This window comes from Lepisosteus oculatus, unplaced genomic scaffold, assembly GCF_040954835.1.
Source record: "Lepisosteus oculatus isolate fLepOcu1 unplaced genomic scaffold, fLepOcu1.hap2 HAP2_SCAFFOLD_79, whole genome shotgun sequence".
NCBI classification, from domain to species: domain Eukaryota; kingdom Metazoa; phylum Chordata; class Actinopteri; order Semionotiformes; family Lepisosteidae; genus Lepisosteus; species Lepisosteus oculatus.
The window spans coordinates 414,369-432,240 of NW_027168352.1; the positions used below are offsets into that span (position 1 = coordinate 414,369).

The 17,872-nt window shown below is 42.5% G+C and overlaps 1 non-coding gene across 1 annotated transcript; it reads left to right on the top strand.

Moving 5' to 3' along the window:
• Positions 1–15,908: 15,908 nt before the first annotated feature.
• On the top strand, positions 15,909–15,979 carry trnag-gcc (transfer RNA glycine (anticodon GCC)). The gene has a single exon. It is a non-coding gene; the product is annotated as a tRNA-Gly (tRNA).
• The last annotated feature ends 1,893 nt before the right edge of the window (positions 15,980–17,872 follow it).

The following is a 17,872-nucleotide window of genomic DNA, read 5'->3' on the forward strand; positions in this document are numbered from 1 at the left end:
AACACGTTTTGAAAAGTGTGATGTTACTGCCCCATAACTTACATGGGGTTGACCAAACTTGCAGAAACATGTTTATTTCTGCTGAAAAACACGTTTTGACACTTTCTGTACACTGGGGTTAAGGGTTGAGTGTGTGGGCACTTCTGAGCCTTGCTGTTACAAGTAGATTCAGTTGCCTGAAAAAACGCGTTTATTTCTGGCTGAAAAACACGTTTTGAAAAGTGTGATGTTACTGCCCCATAACTTACATGGGGTTGACCAAACTTGCAGAAACATGTTTATTTCTGCTGAAAAACACGTTTTGACAATTTCTGCACACTCTGGTTAAGGGCTGAGTGTGTGGGCTCTTTTGAGCCTTGCTGTTACAAGGAGATTCAGTTGCCTGAAAAAACGCGTTTATTTCTGGCTGAAAAACACGTTTTGAAAAGTGTGATGTTACTGCCCCATAACTTACATGGGGTTGACCAAACTTGCAGAAACATGTTTATTTCTGCTGAAAAACACGTTTTGACCCTTTCTGCACACTGGGGTTAAGGGCTGAGTGTGTTGGCACTTCTGAGCCGTGCTGTTACAAGTATATTCAGCTGTCTGAAAAAACGTGTTTATTTCGGGCTGAAAAACACGTTTTGAAAAGTGTGATGTTACTGCCCCATAACTTACATGGGGTTGACCAAACTTGCAGAAACATGTTTATTTCTGCTGAAAAACACGTTTTGACACTTTCTGTACACTGGGGTTAAGGGCTGAGTGTGTGGGCTCTTCTGAGCCTTGCTGTTACAAGGAGATTCAGTTGCCTGAAAAAACGCGTTTATTTCGGGCTGAAATACACGTTTTGAAAAGTGTGATGTCACTGCCCGATAACTTACATGGGGTTGACCAAACTTGCAGAAACATGTTTATTTCTGCTGAAAAACACGTTTTGACCCTTTCTGCACACTGGGGTTAAGGGTTGAGTGTGTGGGCACTTCTGAGCATTGCTGTTACAAGTAGATTCAGTTGTCTGAAAAAACGCGTTTATTTCGGGCTGAAAAACACGTTTTGAAAACTGTGATGTTACTGCCCCATAACTTACATGGGGTTGACCAAACTTGCAGAAACATGTTTATTTCTGCTGAAAAACACGTTTTGACCCTTTCTGCACACTGGGGTTAAGGGCTGAGTGTGTTGGCACTTCTGAGCCTTGCTGTTACAAGTAGATTCAGCTGTCTGAAAAAACGTGTTTATTTCGGGCTGAAAAACACGTTTTGAAAAGTGTGATGTTACTGCCCCATAACTTACATGGGGTTGACCAAACTTGCAGAAACATGTTTATTTCTGCTGAAAAACACGTTTTGACAATTTCTGCACACTCTGGTTAAGGGCTGAGTGTGTGGGCTCTTTTGAGCCTTGCTGTTACAAGGAGATTCAGTTGCCTGAAAAAACGCGTTTATTTCGGGCTGAAAAACACGTTTTGAAAAGTATGATATTACTGCCCCATAACTTACATGGGGTTGACCAAACTTACAGAAACATGTTTATTTCTGCTGAAAAACACGTTTTGACCCTTTCTGCACACTGGGGTTAAGGGCTGAGTGTGTTGGCTCTTCTGAGCCTTGCTGTTACAAGTAGATTCAGCTGTCTGAAAAAACGTGTTTAATTCAGAATGAAAAAACACGTTTTGAAAACTGTGATGTTACTGCCCCATAACTTACATGGGGTTGACCAAACTTGCAGAAACATGTTTATTTCTGCTGAAAAACACGTTTTGACCCTTTCTGCACACTGGGGTTAAGGGTTGAGTGTGTGGGCACTTCTGAGCCTTGCTGTTACAAGTAGATTCAGTTGTCTGAAAAAACGCGTTTATTTCGGGCTGAAAAACACGTTTTGAAAAGTGTGATGTTACTGCCCCATAACTTACATGGGGTTGACCAAACTTGCAGAAACATGTTTATTTCTGCTGAAAAACACGTTTTGACCCTTTCTGCACACTGGGGTTAAGGGCTGAGTGTGTTGGCACTTCTGAGCCTTGCTGTTACAAGTAGATTCAGCTGTCTGAAAAAACGTGTTTATTTCGGGTTGAAAAACACGTTTTGAAAAGTGTGATGTTACTGCCCCATAACTTACATGGGGTTGACCAAACTTGCAGAAACATGTTTATTTCTGCTGAAAAACACGTTTTGACAATTTCTGCACACTGGGGTTAAGGGCTGAGTGTGTGGGCTCTTTTGAGCCTTGCTGTTACAAGGAGATTCAGTTGCCTGAAAAAACGCGTTTATTTCGGGCTGAAAAACACGTTTTGAAAAGTGTGATGTTACTGCCCCATAACTTACATGGGGTTGACCAAACTTGCAGAAACATGTTTATTTCTGCTGAAAAACACGTTTTGACCCTTTCTGCACACTGGGGTTAAGGGCTGAGTGTGTGGGCACTTCTGAGCCTTGCTGTTACAAGTATATTCAGTTGTCTGAAAAAACGCGTTTATTTCGGGCTGAAAAACACGTTTTGAAAAGTATGATGTTACTGCCCCATAACTTACATGGGGTTGACCAAACTTACAGAAACATGTTTATTTCTGCTGAAAAACACGTTTTGACCCTTTCTGCACACTGGGGTTAAGGGCTGAGTGTGTTGGCTCTTCTGAGCCTTGCTGTTACAAGTAGATTCAGCTGTCTGAAAAAACGTGTTTATTTCGGGTTGAAAAACACGTTTTGAAAAGTGTGATGTTACTGCCCCATAACTTACATGGGGTTGACCAAACTTGCAGAAACATGTTTATTTCTGCTGAAAAACACGTTTTGACAATTTCTGCACACTGGGGTTAAGGGCTGAGTGTGTGGGCTCTTTTGAGCCTTGCTGTTACAAGGAGATTCAGTTGCCTGAAAAAACGCGTTTATTTCGGGCTGAAAAACACGTTTTGAAAAGTGTGATGTTACTGCCCCATAACTTACATGGGGTTGACCAAACTTGCAGAAACATGTTTATTTCTGCTGAAAAACACGTTTTGACACTTTCTGTACACTGGGGTTAAGGGTTGAGTGTGTGGGCACTTCTGAGCCTTGCTGTTACAAGTAGATTCAGTTGCCTGAAAAAACGCGTTTATTTCTGGCTGAAAAACACGTTTTGAAAAGTGTGATGTTACTGCCCCATAACTTACATGGGGTTGACCAAACTTGCAGAAACATGTTTATTTCTGCTGAAAAACACGTTTTGACCCTTTCTGCACACTGGGGTTAAGGGCTGAGTGTGTGGGCACTTCTGAGCCTTGCTGTTACAAGTATATTCAGTTGTCTGAAAAAACGCGTTTATTTCGGGCTGAAAAACACGTTTTGAAAAGTATGATGTTACTGCCCCATAACTTACATGGGGTTGACCAAACTTACAGAAACATGTTTATTTCTAATGAAAAACACGTTTTGACCCTTTCTGCACACTGGGGTTAAGGGCTGAGTGTGTTGGCTCTTCTGAGCCTTGCTGTTACAAGTAGATTCAGCTGTCTGAAAAAACGTGTTTAATTCAGAATGAAAAAACACGTTTTGAAAACTGTGATGTTACTGCCCCATAACTTACATGGGGTTGACCAAACTTGCAGAAACATGTTTATTTCTGCTGAAAAACACGTTTTGACCCTTTCTGCACACTGGGGTTAAGGGTTGAGTGTGTGGGCACTTCTGAGCCTTGCTGTTACAAGTAGATTCAGTTGTCTGAAAAAACGCGTTTATTTCGGGCTGAAAAACACGTTTTGAAAAGTGTGATGTTACTGCCCCATAACTTACATGGGGTTGACCAAACTTGCAGAAACATGTTTATTTCTGCTGAAAAACACGTTTTGACCCTTTCTGCACACTGGGGTTAAGGGCTGAGTGTGTGGGCACTTCTGAGCCTTGCTGTTACAAGTATATTCAGTTGTCTGAAAAAACGCGTTTATTTCGGGCTGAAAAACACGTTTTGAAAAGTATGATGTTACTGCCCCATAACTTACATGGGGTTGACCAAACTTACAGAAACATGTTTATTTCTGCTGAAAAACACGTTTTGACCCTTTCTGCACACTGGGGTTAAGGGCTGAGTGTGTTGGCTCTTCTGAGCCTTGCTGTTACAAGTAGATTCAGCTGTCTGAAAAAACGTGTTTAATTCAGAATGAAAAAACACGTTTTGAAAACTGTGATGTTACTGCCCCATAACTTACATGGGGTTGACCAAACTTGCAGAAACATATTTATTTCTGCTGAAAAACACGTTTTGACACTTTCTGTACACTGGGGTTAAGGGTTGAGTGTGTGGGCACTTCTGAGCCTTGCTGTTACAAGTAGATTCAGTTGCCTGAAAAAACGCGTTTATTTCTGGCTGAAAAACACGTTTTGAAAAGTGTGATGTTACTGCCCCATAACTTACATGGGGTTGACCAAACTTGCAGAAACATGTTTATTTCTGCTGAAAAACACGTTTTGACCCTTTCTGCACACTGGGGTTAAGGGCTGAGTGTGTTGGCACTTCTGAGCCTTGCTGTTACAAGTAGATTCAGCTGTCTGAAAAAACGTGTTTATTTCGGGCTGAAAAACACGTTTTGAAAAGTGTGATGTTACTGCCCCATAACTTACATGGGGTTGACCAAACTTGCAGAAACATGTTTATTTCTGCTGAAAAACACGTTTTGACACTTTCTGTACACTGGGGTTAAGGGCTGAGTGTGTGGGCTCTTCTGAGCCTTGCTGTTACAAGGAGATTCAGTTGCCTGAAAAAACGCGTTTATTTCGGGCTGAAATACACGTTTTGAAAACTGTGATGTCACTGCCCGATAACTTACATGGGGTTGACCAAACTTGCAGAAACATGTTTATTTCTGCTGAAAAACACGTTTTGACACTTTCTGTACACTGGGGTTAAGGGTTGAGTGTGTGGGCACTTCTGAGCCTTGCTGTTACAAGTAGATTCAGTTGCCTGAAAAAACGCGTTTATTTCTGGCTGAAAAACACGTTTTGAAAAGTGTGATGTTACTGCCCCATAACTTACATGGGGTTGACCAAACTTGCAGAAACATGTTTATTTCTGCTGAAAAACACGTTTTGACCCTTTCTGCACACTGGGGTTAAGGGCTGAGTGTGTTGGCACTTCTGAGCCTTGCTGTTACAAGTAGATTCAGCTGTCTGAAAAAACGTGTTTATTTCGGGCTGAAAAACACGTTTTGAAAAGTGTGATGTTACTGCCCCATAACTTACATGGGGTTGACCAAACTTGCAGAAACATGTTTATTTCTGCTGAAAAACACGTTTTGACACTTTCTGTACACTGGGGTTAAGAGCTGAGTGTGTGGGCTCTTCTGAGCCTTGCTGTTACAAGGAGATTCAGTTGCCTGAAAAAACGCGTTTATTTCGGGCTGAAATACACGTTTTGAAAAGTGTGATGTCACTGCCCGATAACTTACATGGGGTTGACCAAACTTGCAGAAACATGTTTATTTCTGCTGAAAAACACGTTTTGACCCTTTCTGCACACTGGGGTTAAGGGTTGAGTGTGTGGGCACTTCTGAGCATTGCTGTTACAAGTAGATTCAGTTGTCTGAAAAAACGCGTTTATTTCGGGCTGAAAAACACGTTTTGAAAACTGTGATGTTACTGCCCCATAACTTACATGGGGTTGACCAAACTTGCAGAAACATGTTTATTTCTGCTGAAAAACACGTTTTGACCCTTTCTGCACACTGGGGTTAAGGGTTGAGTGTGTGGGCACTTCTGAGCCTTGCTGTTACAAGTAGATTCAGTTGTCTGAAAAAACGCGTTTATTTCGGGCTGAAAAACACGTTTTGAAAAGTGTGATGTTACTGCCCCATAACTTACATGGGGTTGACCAAACTTGCAGAAACATGTTTATTTCTGCTGAAAAACACGTTTTGACCCTTTCTGCACACTGGGGTTAAGGGCTGAGTGTGTTGGCACTTCTGAGCCTTGCTGTTACAAGTAGATTCAGCTGTCTGAAAAAACGTGTTTATTTCGGGTTGAAAAACACGTTTTGAAAAGTGTGATGTTACTGCCCCATAACTTACATGGGGTTGACCAAACTTGCAGAAACATGTTTATTTCTGCTGAAAAACACGTTTTGACAATTTCTGCACACTGGGGTTAAGGGCTGAGTGTGTGGGCTCTTTTGAGCCTTGCTGTTACAAGGAGATTCAGTTGCCTGAAAAAACGCGTTTATTTCGGGCTGAAAAACACGTTTTGAAAAGTGTGATGTTACTGCCCCATAACTTACATGGGGTTGACCAAACTTGCAGAAACATGTTTATTTCTGCTGAAAAACACGTTTTGACACTTTCTGTACACTGGGGTTAAGGGTTGAGTGTGTGGGCACTTCTGAGCCTTGCTGTTACAAGTAGATTCAGTTGCCTGAAAAAACGCGTTTATTTCTGGCTGAAAAACACGTTTTGAAAAGTGTGATGTTACTGCCCCATAACTTACATGGGGTTGACCAAACTTGCAGAAACATGTTTATTTCTGCTGAAAAACACGTTTTGACCCTTTCTGCACACTGGGGTTAAGGGCTGAGTGTGTGGGCACTTCTGAGCCTTGCTGTTACAAGTATATTCAGTTGTCTGAAAAAACGCGTTTATTTCGGGCTGAAAAACACGTTTTGAAAAGTATGATGTTACTGCCCCATAACTTACATGGGGTTGACCAAACTTACAGAAACATGTTTATTTCTGCTGAAAAACACGTTTTGACCCTTTCTGCACACTGGGGTTAAGGGCTGAGTGTGTTGGCTCTTCTGAGCCTTGCTGTTACAAGTAGATTCAGCTGTCTGAAAAAACGTGTTTAATTCAGAATGAAAAAACACGTTTTGAAAACTGTGATGTTACTGCCCCATAACTTACATGGGGTTGACCAAACTTGCAGAAACATGTTTATTTCTGCTGAAAAACACGTTTTGACCCTTTCTGCACACTGGGGTTAAGGGTTGAGTGTGTGGGCACTTCTGAGCCTTGCTGTTACAAGTAGATTCAGTTGTCTGAAAAAACGCGTTTATTTCGGGCTGAAAAACACGTTTTGAAAAGTGTGATGTTACTGCCCCATAACTTACATGGGGTTGACCAAACTTGCAGAAACATGTTTATTTCTGCTGAAAAACACGTTTTGACCCTTTCTGCACACTGGGGTTAAGGGCTGAGTGTGTGGGCACTTCTGAGCCTTGCTGTTACAAGTATATTCAGTTGTCTGAAAAAACGCGTTTATTTCGGGCTGAAAAACACGTTTTGAAAAGTATGATGTTACTGCCCCATAACTTACATGGGGTTGACCAAACTTACAGAAACATGTTTATTTCTGCTGAAAAACACGTTTTGACCCTTTCTGCACACTGGGGTTAAGGGCTGAGTGTGTTGGCTCTTCTGAGCCTTGCTGTTACAAGTAGATTCAGCTGTCTGAAAAAACGTGTTTAATTCAGAATGAAAAAACACGTTTTGAAAACTGTGATGTTACTGCCCCATAACTTACATGGGGTTGACCAAACTTGCAGAAACATATTTATTTCTGCTGAAAAACACGTTTTGACACTTTCTGTACACTGGGGTTAAGGGCTGAGTGTGTGGGCTCTTCTGAGCCTTGCTGTTACAAGGAGATTCAGTTGCCTGAAAAAACGCGTTTATTTCGGGCTGAAATACACGTTTTGAAAACTGTGATGTCACTGCCCGATAACTTACATGGGGTTGACCAAACTTGCAGAAACATGTTTATTTCTGCTGAAAAACACGTTTTGACACTTTCTGTACACTGGGGTTAAGGGTTGAGTGTGTGGGCACTTCTGAGCCTTGCTGTTACAAGTAGATTCAGTTGCCTGAAAAAACGCGTTTATTTCTGGCTGAAAAACACGTTTTGAAAAGTGTGATGTTACTGCCCCATAACTTACATGGGGTTGACCAAACTTGCAGAAACATGTTTATTTCTGCTGAAAAACACGTTTTGACCCTTTCTGCACACTGGGGTTAAGGGCTGAGTGTGTTGGCACTTCTGAGCCTTGCTGTTACAAGTAGATTCAGCTGTCTGAAAAAACGTGTTTATTTCGGGCTGAAAAACACGTTTTGAAAAGTGTGATGTTACTGCCCCATAACTTACATGGGGTTGACCAAACTTGCAGAAACATGTTTATTTCTGCTGAAAAACACGTTTTGACACTTTCTGTACACTGGGGTTAAGAGCTGAGTGTGTGGGCTCTTCTGAGCCTTGCTGTTACAAGGAGATTCAGTTGCCTGAAAAAACGCGTTTATTTCGGGCTGAAATACACGTTTTGAAAAGTGTGATGTCACTGCCCGATAACTTACATGGGGTTGACCAAACTTGCAGAAACATGTTTATTTCTGCTGAAAAACACGTTTTGACCCTTTCTGCACACTGGGGTTAAGGGTTGAGTGTGTGGGCACTTCTGAGCATTGCTGTTACAAGTAGATTCAGTTGTCTGAAAAAACGCGTTTATTTCGGGCTGAAAAACACGTTTTGAAAACTGTGATGTTACTGCCCCATAACTTACATGGGGTTGACCAAACTTGCAGAAACATGTTTATTTCTGCTGAAAAACACGTTTTGACCCTTTCTGCACACTGGGGTTAAGGGTTGAGTGTGTGGGCACTTCTGAGCCTTGCTGTTACAAGTAGATTCAGTTGTCTGAAAAAACGCGTTTATTTCGGGCTGAAAAACACGTTTTGAAAAGTGTGATGTTACTGCCCCATAACTTACATGGGGTTGACCAAACTTGCAGAAACATGTTTATTTCTGCTGAAAAACACGTTTTGACCCTTTCTGCACACTGGGGTTAAGGGCTGAGTGTGTTGGCACTTCTGAGCCTTGCTGTTACAAGTAGATTCAGCTGTCTGAAAAAACGTGTTTATTTCGGGTTGAAAAACACGTTTTGAAAAGTGTGATGTTACTGCCCCATAACTTACATGGGGTTGACCAAACTTGCAGAAACATGTTTATTTCTGCTGAAAAACACGTTTTGACAATTTCTGCACACTGGGGTTAAGGGCTGAGTGTGTGGGCTCTTTTGAGCCTTGCTGTTACAAGGAGATTCAGTTGCCTGAAAAAACGCGTTTATTTCGGGCTGAAAAACACGTTTTGAAAAGTGTGATGTTACTGCCCCATAACTTACATGGGGTTGACCAAACTTGCAGAAACATGTTTATTTCTGCTGAAAAACACGTTTTGACACTTTCTGTACACTGGGGTTAAGGGTTGAGTGTGTGGGCACTTCTGAGCCTTGCTGTTACAAGTAGATTCAGTTGCCTGAAAAAACGCGTTTATTTCTGGCTGAAAAACACGTTTTGAAAAGTGTGATGTTACTGCCCCATAACTTACATGGGGTTGACCAAACTTGCAGAAACATGTTTATTTCTGCTGAAAAACACGTTTTGACCCTTTCTGCACACTGGGGTTAAGGGCTGAGTGTGTGGGCACTTCTGAGCCTTGCTGTTACAAGTATATTCAGTTGTCTGAAAAAACGCGTTTATTTCGGGCTGAAAAACACGTTTTGAAAAGTATGATGTTACTGCCCCATAACTTACATGGGGTTGACCAAACTTACAGAAACATGTTTATTTCTGCTGAAAAACACGTTTTGACCCTTTCTGCACACTGGGGTTAAGGGCTGAGTGTGTTGGCTCTTCTGAGCCTTGCTGTTACAAGTAGATTCAGCTGTCTGAAAAAACGTGTTTAATTCAGAATGAAAAAACACGTTTTGAAAACTGTGATGTTACTGCCCCATAACTTACATGGGGTTGACCAAACTTGCAGAAACATGTTTATTTCTGCTGAAAAACACGTTTTGACCCTTTCTGCACACTGGGGTTAAGGGTTGAGTGTGTGGGCACTTCTGAGCCTTGCTGTTACAAGTAGATTCAGTTGTCTGAAAAAACGCGTTTATTTCGGGCTGAAAAACACGTTTTGAAAAGTGTGATGTTACTGCCCCATAACTTACATGGGGTTGACCAAACTTGCAGAAACATGTTTATTTCTGCTGAAAAACACGTTTTGACCCTTTCTGCACACTGGGGTTAAGGGCTGAGTGTGTGGGCACTTCTGAGCCTTGCTGTTACAAGTATATTCAGTTGTCTGAAAAAACGCGTTTATTTCGGGCTGAAAAACACGTTTTGAAAAGTATGATGTTACTGCCCCATAACTTACATGGGGTTGACCAAACTTACAGAAACATGTTTATTTCTGCTGAAAAACACGTTTTGACCCTTTCTGCACACTGGGGTTAAGGGCTGAGTGTGTTGGCTCTTCTGAGCCTTGCTGTTACAAGTAGATTCAGCTGTCTGAAAAAACGTGTTTAATTCAGAATGAAAAAACACGTTTTGAAAACTGTGATGTTACTGCCCCATAACTTACATGGGGTTGACCAAACTTGCAGAAACATATTTATTTCTGCTGAAAAACACGTTTTGACACTTTCTGTACACTGGGGTTAAGGGTTGAGTGTGTGGGCACTTCTGAGCCTTGCTGTTACAAGTAGATTCAGTTGCCTGAAAAAACGCGTTTATTTCTGGCTGAAAAACACGTTTTGAAAAGTGTGATGTTACTGCCCCATAACTTACATGGGGTTGACCAAACTTGCAGAAACATGTTTATTTCTGCTGAAAAACACGTTTTGACCCTTTCTGCACACTGGGGTTAAGGGCTGAGTGTGTTGGCACTTCTGAGCCTTGCTGTTACAAGTAGATTCAGCTGTCTGAAAAAACGTGTTTATTTCGGGCTGAAAAACACGTTTTGAAAAGTGTGATGTTACTGCCCCATAACTTACATGGGGTTGACCAAACTTGCAGAAACATGTTTATTTCTGCTGAAAAACACGTTTTGACACTTTCTGTACACTGGGGTTAAGGGCTGAGTGTGTGGGCTCTTCTGAGCCTTGCTGTTACAAGGAGATTCAGTTGCCTGAAAAAACGCGTTTATTTCGGGCTGAAATACACGTTTTGAAAACTGTGATGTCACTGCCCGATAACTTACATGGGGTTGACCAAACTTGCAGAAACATGTTTATTTCTGCTGAAAAACACGTTTTGACACTTTCTGTACACTGGGGTTAAGGGTTGAGTGTGTGGGCACTTCTGAGCCTTGCTGTTACAAGTAGATTCAGTTGCCTGAAAAAACGCGTTTATTTCTGGCTGAAAAACACGTTTTGAAAAGTGTGATGTTACTGCCCCATAACTTACATGGGGTTGACCAAACTTGCAGAAACATGTTTATTTCTGCTGAAAAACACGTTTTGACCCTTTCTGCACACTGGGGTTAAGGGCTGAGTGTGTTGGCACTTCTGAGCCTTGCTGTTACAAGTAGATTCAGCTGTCTGAAAAAACGTGTTTATTTCGGGCTGAAAAACACGTTTTGAAAAGTGTGATGTTACTGCCCCATAACTTACATGGGGTTGACCAAACTTGCAGAAACATGTTTATTTCTGCTGAAAAACACGTTTTGACACTTTCTGTACACTGGGGTTAAGGGCTGAGTGTGTGGGCTCTTCTGAGCCTTGCTGTTACAAGGAGATTCAGTTGCCTGAAAAAACGCGTTTATTTCGGGCTGAAATACACGTTTTGAAAAGTGTGATGTCACTGCCCGATAACTTACATGGGGTTGACCAAACTTGCAGAAACATGTTTATTTCTGCTGAAAAACACGTTTTGACCCTTTCTGCACACTGGGGTTAAGGGTTGAGTGTGTGGGCACTTCTGAGCATTGCTGTTACAAGTAGATTCAGTTGTCTGAAAAAACGCGTTTATTTCGGGCTGAAAAACACGTTTTGAAAACTGTGATGTTACTGCCCCATAACTTACATGGGGTTGACCAAACTTGCAGAAACATGTTTATTTCTGCTGAAAAACACGTTTTGACCCTTTCTGCACACTGGGGTTAAGGGTTGAGTGTGTGGGCACTTCTGAGCCTTGCTGTTACAAGTAGATTCAGTTGTCTGAAAAAACGCGTTTATTTCGGGCTGAAAAACACGTTTTGAAAAGTGTGATGTTACTGCCCCATAACTTACATGGGGTTGACCAAACTTGCAGAAACATGTTTATTTCTGCTGAAAAACACGTTTTGACCCTTTCTGCACACTGGGGTTAAGGGCTGAGTGTGTTGGCACTTCTGAGCCTTGCTGTTACAAGTAGATTCAGCTGTCTGAAAAAACGTGTTTATTTCGGGTTGAAAAACACGTTTTGAAAAGTGTGATGTTACTGCCCCATAACTTACATGGGGTTGACCAAACTTGCAGAAACATGTTTATTTCTGCTGAAAAACACGTTTTGACAATTTCTGCACACTGGGGTTAAGGGCTGAGTGTGTGGGCTCTTTTGAGCCTTGCTGTTACAAGGAGATTCAGTTGCCTGAAAAAACGCGTTTATTTCGGGCTGAAAAACACGTTTTGAAAAGTGTGATGTTACTGCCCCATAACTTACATGGGGTTGACCAAACTTGCAGAAACATGTTTATTTCTGCTGAAAAACACGTTTTGACACTTTCTGTACACTGGGGTTAAGGGTTGAGTGTGTGGGCACTTCTGAGCCTTGCTGTTACAAGTAGATTCAGTTGCCTGAAAAAACGCGTTTATTTCTGGCTGAAAAACACGTTTTGAAAAGTGTGATGTTACTGCCCCATAACTTACATGGGGTTGACCAAACTTGCAGAAACATGTTTATTTCTGCTGAAAAACACGTTTTGACCCTTTCTGCACACTGGGGTTAAGGGCTGAGTGTGTGGGCACTTCTGAGCCTTGCTGTTACAAGTATATTCAGTTGTCTGAAAAAACGCGTTTATTTCGGGCTGAAAAACACGTTTTGAAAAGTATGATGTTACTGCCCCATAACTTACATGGGGTTGACCAAACTTACAGAAACATGTTTATTTCTGCTGAAAAACACGTTTTGACCCTTTCTGCACACTGGGGTTAAGGGCTGAGTGTGTTGGCTCTTCTGAGCCTTGCTGTTACAAGTAGATTCAGCTGTCTGAAAAAACGTGTTTATTTCGGGTTGAAAAACACGTTTTGAAAAGTGTGATGTTACTGCCCCATAACTTACATGGGGTTGACCAAACTTGCAGAAACATGTTTATTTCTGCTGAAAAACACGTTTTGACAATTTCTGCACACTGGGGTTAAGGGCTGAGTGTGTGGGCTCTTTTGAGCCTTGCTGTTACAAGGAGATTCAGTTGCCTGAAAAAACGCGTTTATTTCGGGCTGAAAAACACGTTTTGAAAAGTGTGATGTTACTGCCCCATAACTTACATGGGGTTGACCAAACTTGCAGAAACATGTTTATTTCTGCTGAAAAACACGTTTTGACACTTTCTGTACACTGGGGTTAAGGGTTGAGTGTGTGGGCACTTCTGAGCCTTGCTGTTACAAGTAGATTCAGTTGCCTGAAAAAACGCGTTTATTTCTGGCTGAAAAACACGTTTTGAAAAGTGTGATGTTACTGCCCCATAACTTACATGGGGTTGACCAAACTTGCAGAAACATGTTTATTTCTGCTGAAAAACACGTTTTGACCTTTTCTGCACACTGGGGTTAAGGGCTGAGTGTGTGGGCACTTCTGAGCCTTGCTGTTACAAGTATATTCAGTTGTCTGAAAAAACGCGTTTATTTCGGGCTGAAAAACACGTTTTGAAAAGTATGATGTTACTGCCCCATAACTTACATGGGGTTGACCAAACTTACAGAAACATGTTTATTTCTGCTGAAAAACACGTTTTGACCCTTTCTGCACACTGGGGTTAAGGGCTGAGTGTGTTGGCTCTTCTGAGCCTTGCTGTTACAAGTAGATTCAGCTGTCTGAAAAAACGTGTTTAATTCAGAATGAAAAAACACGTTTTGAAAACTGTGATGTTACTGCCCCATAACTTACATGGGGTTGACCAAACTTGCAGAAACATGTTTATTTCTGCTGAAAAACACGTTTTGACCCTTTCTGCACACTGGGGTTAAGGGTTGAGTGTGTGGGCACTTCTGAGCCTTGCTGTTACAAGTAGATTCAGTTGTCTGAAAAAACGCGTTTATTTCGGGCTGAAAAACACGTTTTGAAAAGTGTGATGTTACTGCCCCATAACTTACATGGGGTTGACCAAACTTGCAGAAACATGTTTATTTCTGCTGAAAAACACGTTTTGACCCTTTCTGCACACTGGGGTTAAGGGCTGAGTGTGTTGGCACTTCTGAGCCTTGCTGTTACAAGTAGATTCAGCTGTCTGAAAAAACGTGTTTATTTCGGGTTGAAAAACACGTTTTGAAAAGTGTGATGTTACTGCCCCATAACTTACATGGGGTTGACCAAACTTGCAGAAACATGTTTATTTCTGCTGAAAAACACGTTTTGACAATTTCTGCACACTGGGGTTAAGGGCTGAGTGTGTTGGCACTTCTGAGCCTTGCTGTTACAAGTAGATTCAGCTGTCTGAAAAAACGTGTTTATTTCGGGCTGAAAAACACGTTTTGAAAAGTGTGATGTTACTGCCCCATAACTTACATGGGGTTGACCAAACTTGCAGAAACATGTTTATTTCTGCTGAAAAACACGTTTTGACACTTTCTGTACACTGGGGTTAAGGGCTGAGTGTGTGGGCTCTTCTGAGCCTTGCTGTTACAAGGAGATTCAGTTGCCTGAAAAAACGCGTTTATTTCGGGCTGAAATACACGTTTTGAAAAGTGTGATGTCACTGCCCGATAACTTACATGGGGTTGACCAAACTTGCAGAAACATGTTTATTTCTGCTGAAAAACACGTTTTGACCCTTTCTGCACACTGGGGTTAAGGGTTGAGTGTGTGGGCACTTCTGAGCATTGCTGTTACAAGTAGATTCAGTTGTCTGAAAAAACGCGTTTATTTCGGGCTGAAAAACACGTTTTGAAAACTGTGATGTTACTGCCCCATAACTTACATGGGGTTGACCAAACTTGCAGAAACATGTTTATTTCTGCTGAAAAACACGTTTTGACCCTTTCTGCACACTGGGGTTAAGGGCTGAGTGTGTTGGCTCTTCTGAGCCTTGCTGTTACAAGTATATTCAGCTGTCTGAAAAAACGTGTTTATTTCGGGCTGAAAAACACGTTTTGAAAAGTGTGATGTTACTGCCCCATAACTTACATGGGACCCTTCAATGCGCCTTACGACTCTAGGGAGTGATTGAGACGATTCGTAGCGTGTGCTCATTTCCCTCTATTCCCCGTGTTGCAGTGGTAGGATGACATAAATTCCTGATTCGACTCGTAACGGCATTATAATCAAGTGCAGGAGCTGAGGGCTTTAGTTTTGTTTCGTTTTCCATGGCGTTTGTAAGCGCGCAAATCAAAGGCAATTCCTGCGTCTAACAGGAATGTAAATGCTTTGGAAAGTGCATTGTGGTGCAGCTTGTAAAATCCTTGTCCACATTTGTGGTTTGTTTATGTTTTTTCTGTCTGCCAAAGTTGCATTTTGACATCCAGACGGGGATACTTTATCATTTGAACGTGAAGCCAGCCTTAAACCCTCTGAGGCGTGTCTGTGTGCCGGCACGTATTTTGTCAAAGGTATTTATTTTTTTTTAATGGAGAGTGACTTTGAAAACGTTTCCGCAGCCACCTCACACTCCGTGTTAGATTATAGGAGGAATGCGGCGGGGGTGAGCTCGCTGTAGTCGTGGCCGAGTGGTTGAGGCGATGGACTTGAAATCCGTTGAGAGCTCCTTGCGCAGGTTCGAATCCTGCCGATTCCGGCGTCTGCCACACATGTCCTTGTGCCTGCGTGGCAAAAGCAAAGTGCCGCTTCTCCTTTCCTGGTACTATAAATACGCTAAATTGCTTGGCCCTGCTGCCTTGGAAACAAATTCTTCAGCGTCTGCAAATGGCATTTTGCAGCTGGAAGCAGATGTCGACGCGTTTTGCACAGAGCACCAAAAAAGCGTCTTTTTTGACGGTACAGGCACTGAGCATTGGTGGTTCAGTGGTAGAATTCTCGCCTGCCACGCGGGAGGCTTGGGTTCGATTCCCAGCCAATGCAGTGGCTTTTGCAGCGAGCGGCTCCATCACTTGCATCCCCTTGCAACTCGCAACTGAAAACCCACTGAAGCTAAGCAGGTGTGAGCCAGGTCAGTACCCGGATGAGGGTGAGCTACAGGGAAAAACAAAGTTTCCAGCTGGAAGCGGTGTTAATGGTGCCGGCGGTGGGGTGCTCACCCTGAGGTCTTTGCGGGTCCCAATGCCCCAGTATAGTGACGGAGATGCTGTGTTGTAAGAGGGCGCTGTCTTTTGGATGAGATGTAAAACCGAGGTCACAGCGCTCTGTGGTCATTAAAAATGACCACCAAAACCTTTGACAAAAGCTCTTGGTAATTGATGGTCTTCAAAAATGCTTCTCCTTTAGGTAAATTTTAAATCAGCTGAAAAATGCTGTGAAATGGGGGGGCACTTCAGGCCAGTGTAGGATTTGGGTTACAAGAACCATGAAACTGCACGAGAAAGCCCATACACTGAATTACACGGCTTTCTATTCAAAGGAGGACAAAAGAAATTCCCTGAGTTCGATTTTTTGCAGCACAGAGAGGATTGCTGGTGTAAGGCCGGTTAGCTCAGTTGGTTAGAGCGTGGTGCTAATAACGCCAAAGTTGCGGGTTCGATCCCTGTACGGGCCAGGTCATTTTCTCCTCTCGTACCAAAGCTGTTAGGTTCCTTTCCGTGGTGAGAGGGGTTGTCATGCAACGCTGCCACATAGTGCCGACAGACAAGAGTGTTGCGGGAGAAGAGAAAAGTGTTTGAAGATTTAAGAGTGTCTTAGGTGGAGCCAAAATCAAGTGTCACAAATGCAAGTGGTTGGATTTCCAATGTTTAATATGGTAAAAATAAGCGGAAGTTATCTGCCGGTCCGGCACAGTCTGCCATCCTTTTGTCAGATACTGTAAAGTGGTGTCGAACTGGGTGTCGAACTGGAGCCTCACCATTTGCATATGTGTGTGCGTTGTTAGTTGTTCTGACGATTGATTTTCTAAAAGCCCCAACGAAAAACCTCGTGTTTATTGCTACAATTAATAATTGTCTCAGTAAACCCATAAACCTCTACATTTAATGGCGTCCCTGGGCGGGCGAGTTTAGAATGAAATGAGAATCAATCGCACAGAATAACTGATGTTATACAGTTATACATCGAGTGTCACATTAAATGACGAAAATGAAGAGAGTTAAAGTAGCTGGAGAGGTTTTCTTACAACTTTTGAGCTGACACAGTTTTGGAAAATGTTTCCTTCACGCTGCACTGTACAACATAGGCAGCCAAGAGTCTCCAAAACAAAACAGAATTGACAGATAGGAGAAAATACCCACTCGTCCTGAAATTCCCATAATCCAGCACTGAGCGTAAACAAAGTGTCTAAGTAGCGTGGGAATGCTAACCCTAACCCTAGCTGGAGTTTGAGCAATCCAGCACTGAGCGTAAAAAGATGAGTCAAAGTAACGTCTAATCGGGTTAGTTTGCTTAGAGCTGGTTCAGAGTTTGCTCAAGAGTTTACCTTTCACAGATGGGCAAAGAAGAAAGTTGGGGGTGCACGCTTCAAGGCGCCTTACAGCTGTAGGGAGTGATTCGAGACGATTCGTGGCGTGTGCTCGTTTCCATATACCGTACGCCCTGGGGTGCGGTGCTAGGATGAGGTACAATACCGCTTGGGCACGTAACGACGTTATATGCGAGTGCGGGACATGAGGGTTTTCGTTTGTTCGTTTTGTTTTGCTCTGCTCTGCTTTGCTTTGTTTTGCTTTCCATCGCGTTGGTAAGAGCGTAAATAAAAAGGCGATTCCTGCGTCTACCATGTAACAGCTATTTCAAGTGCGACGTGGTGTGGCTTTTCAAATGCTTGTGGGCATTTCTCTGTTGGTGATTCTTTTTTTGTGTGTAACAAAGTGG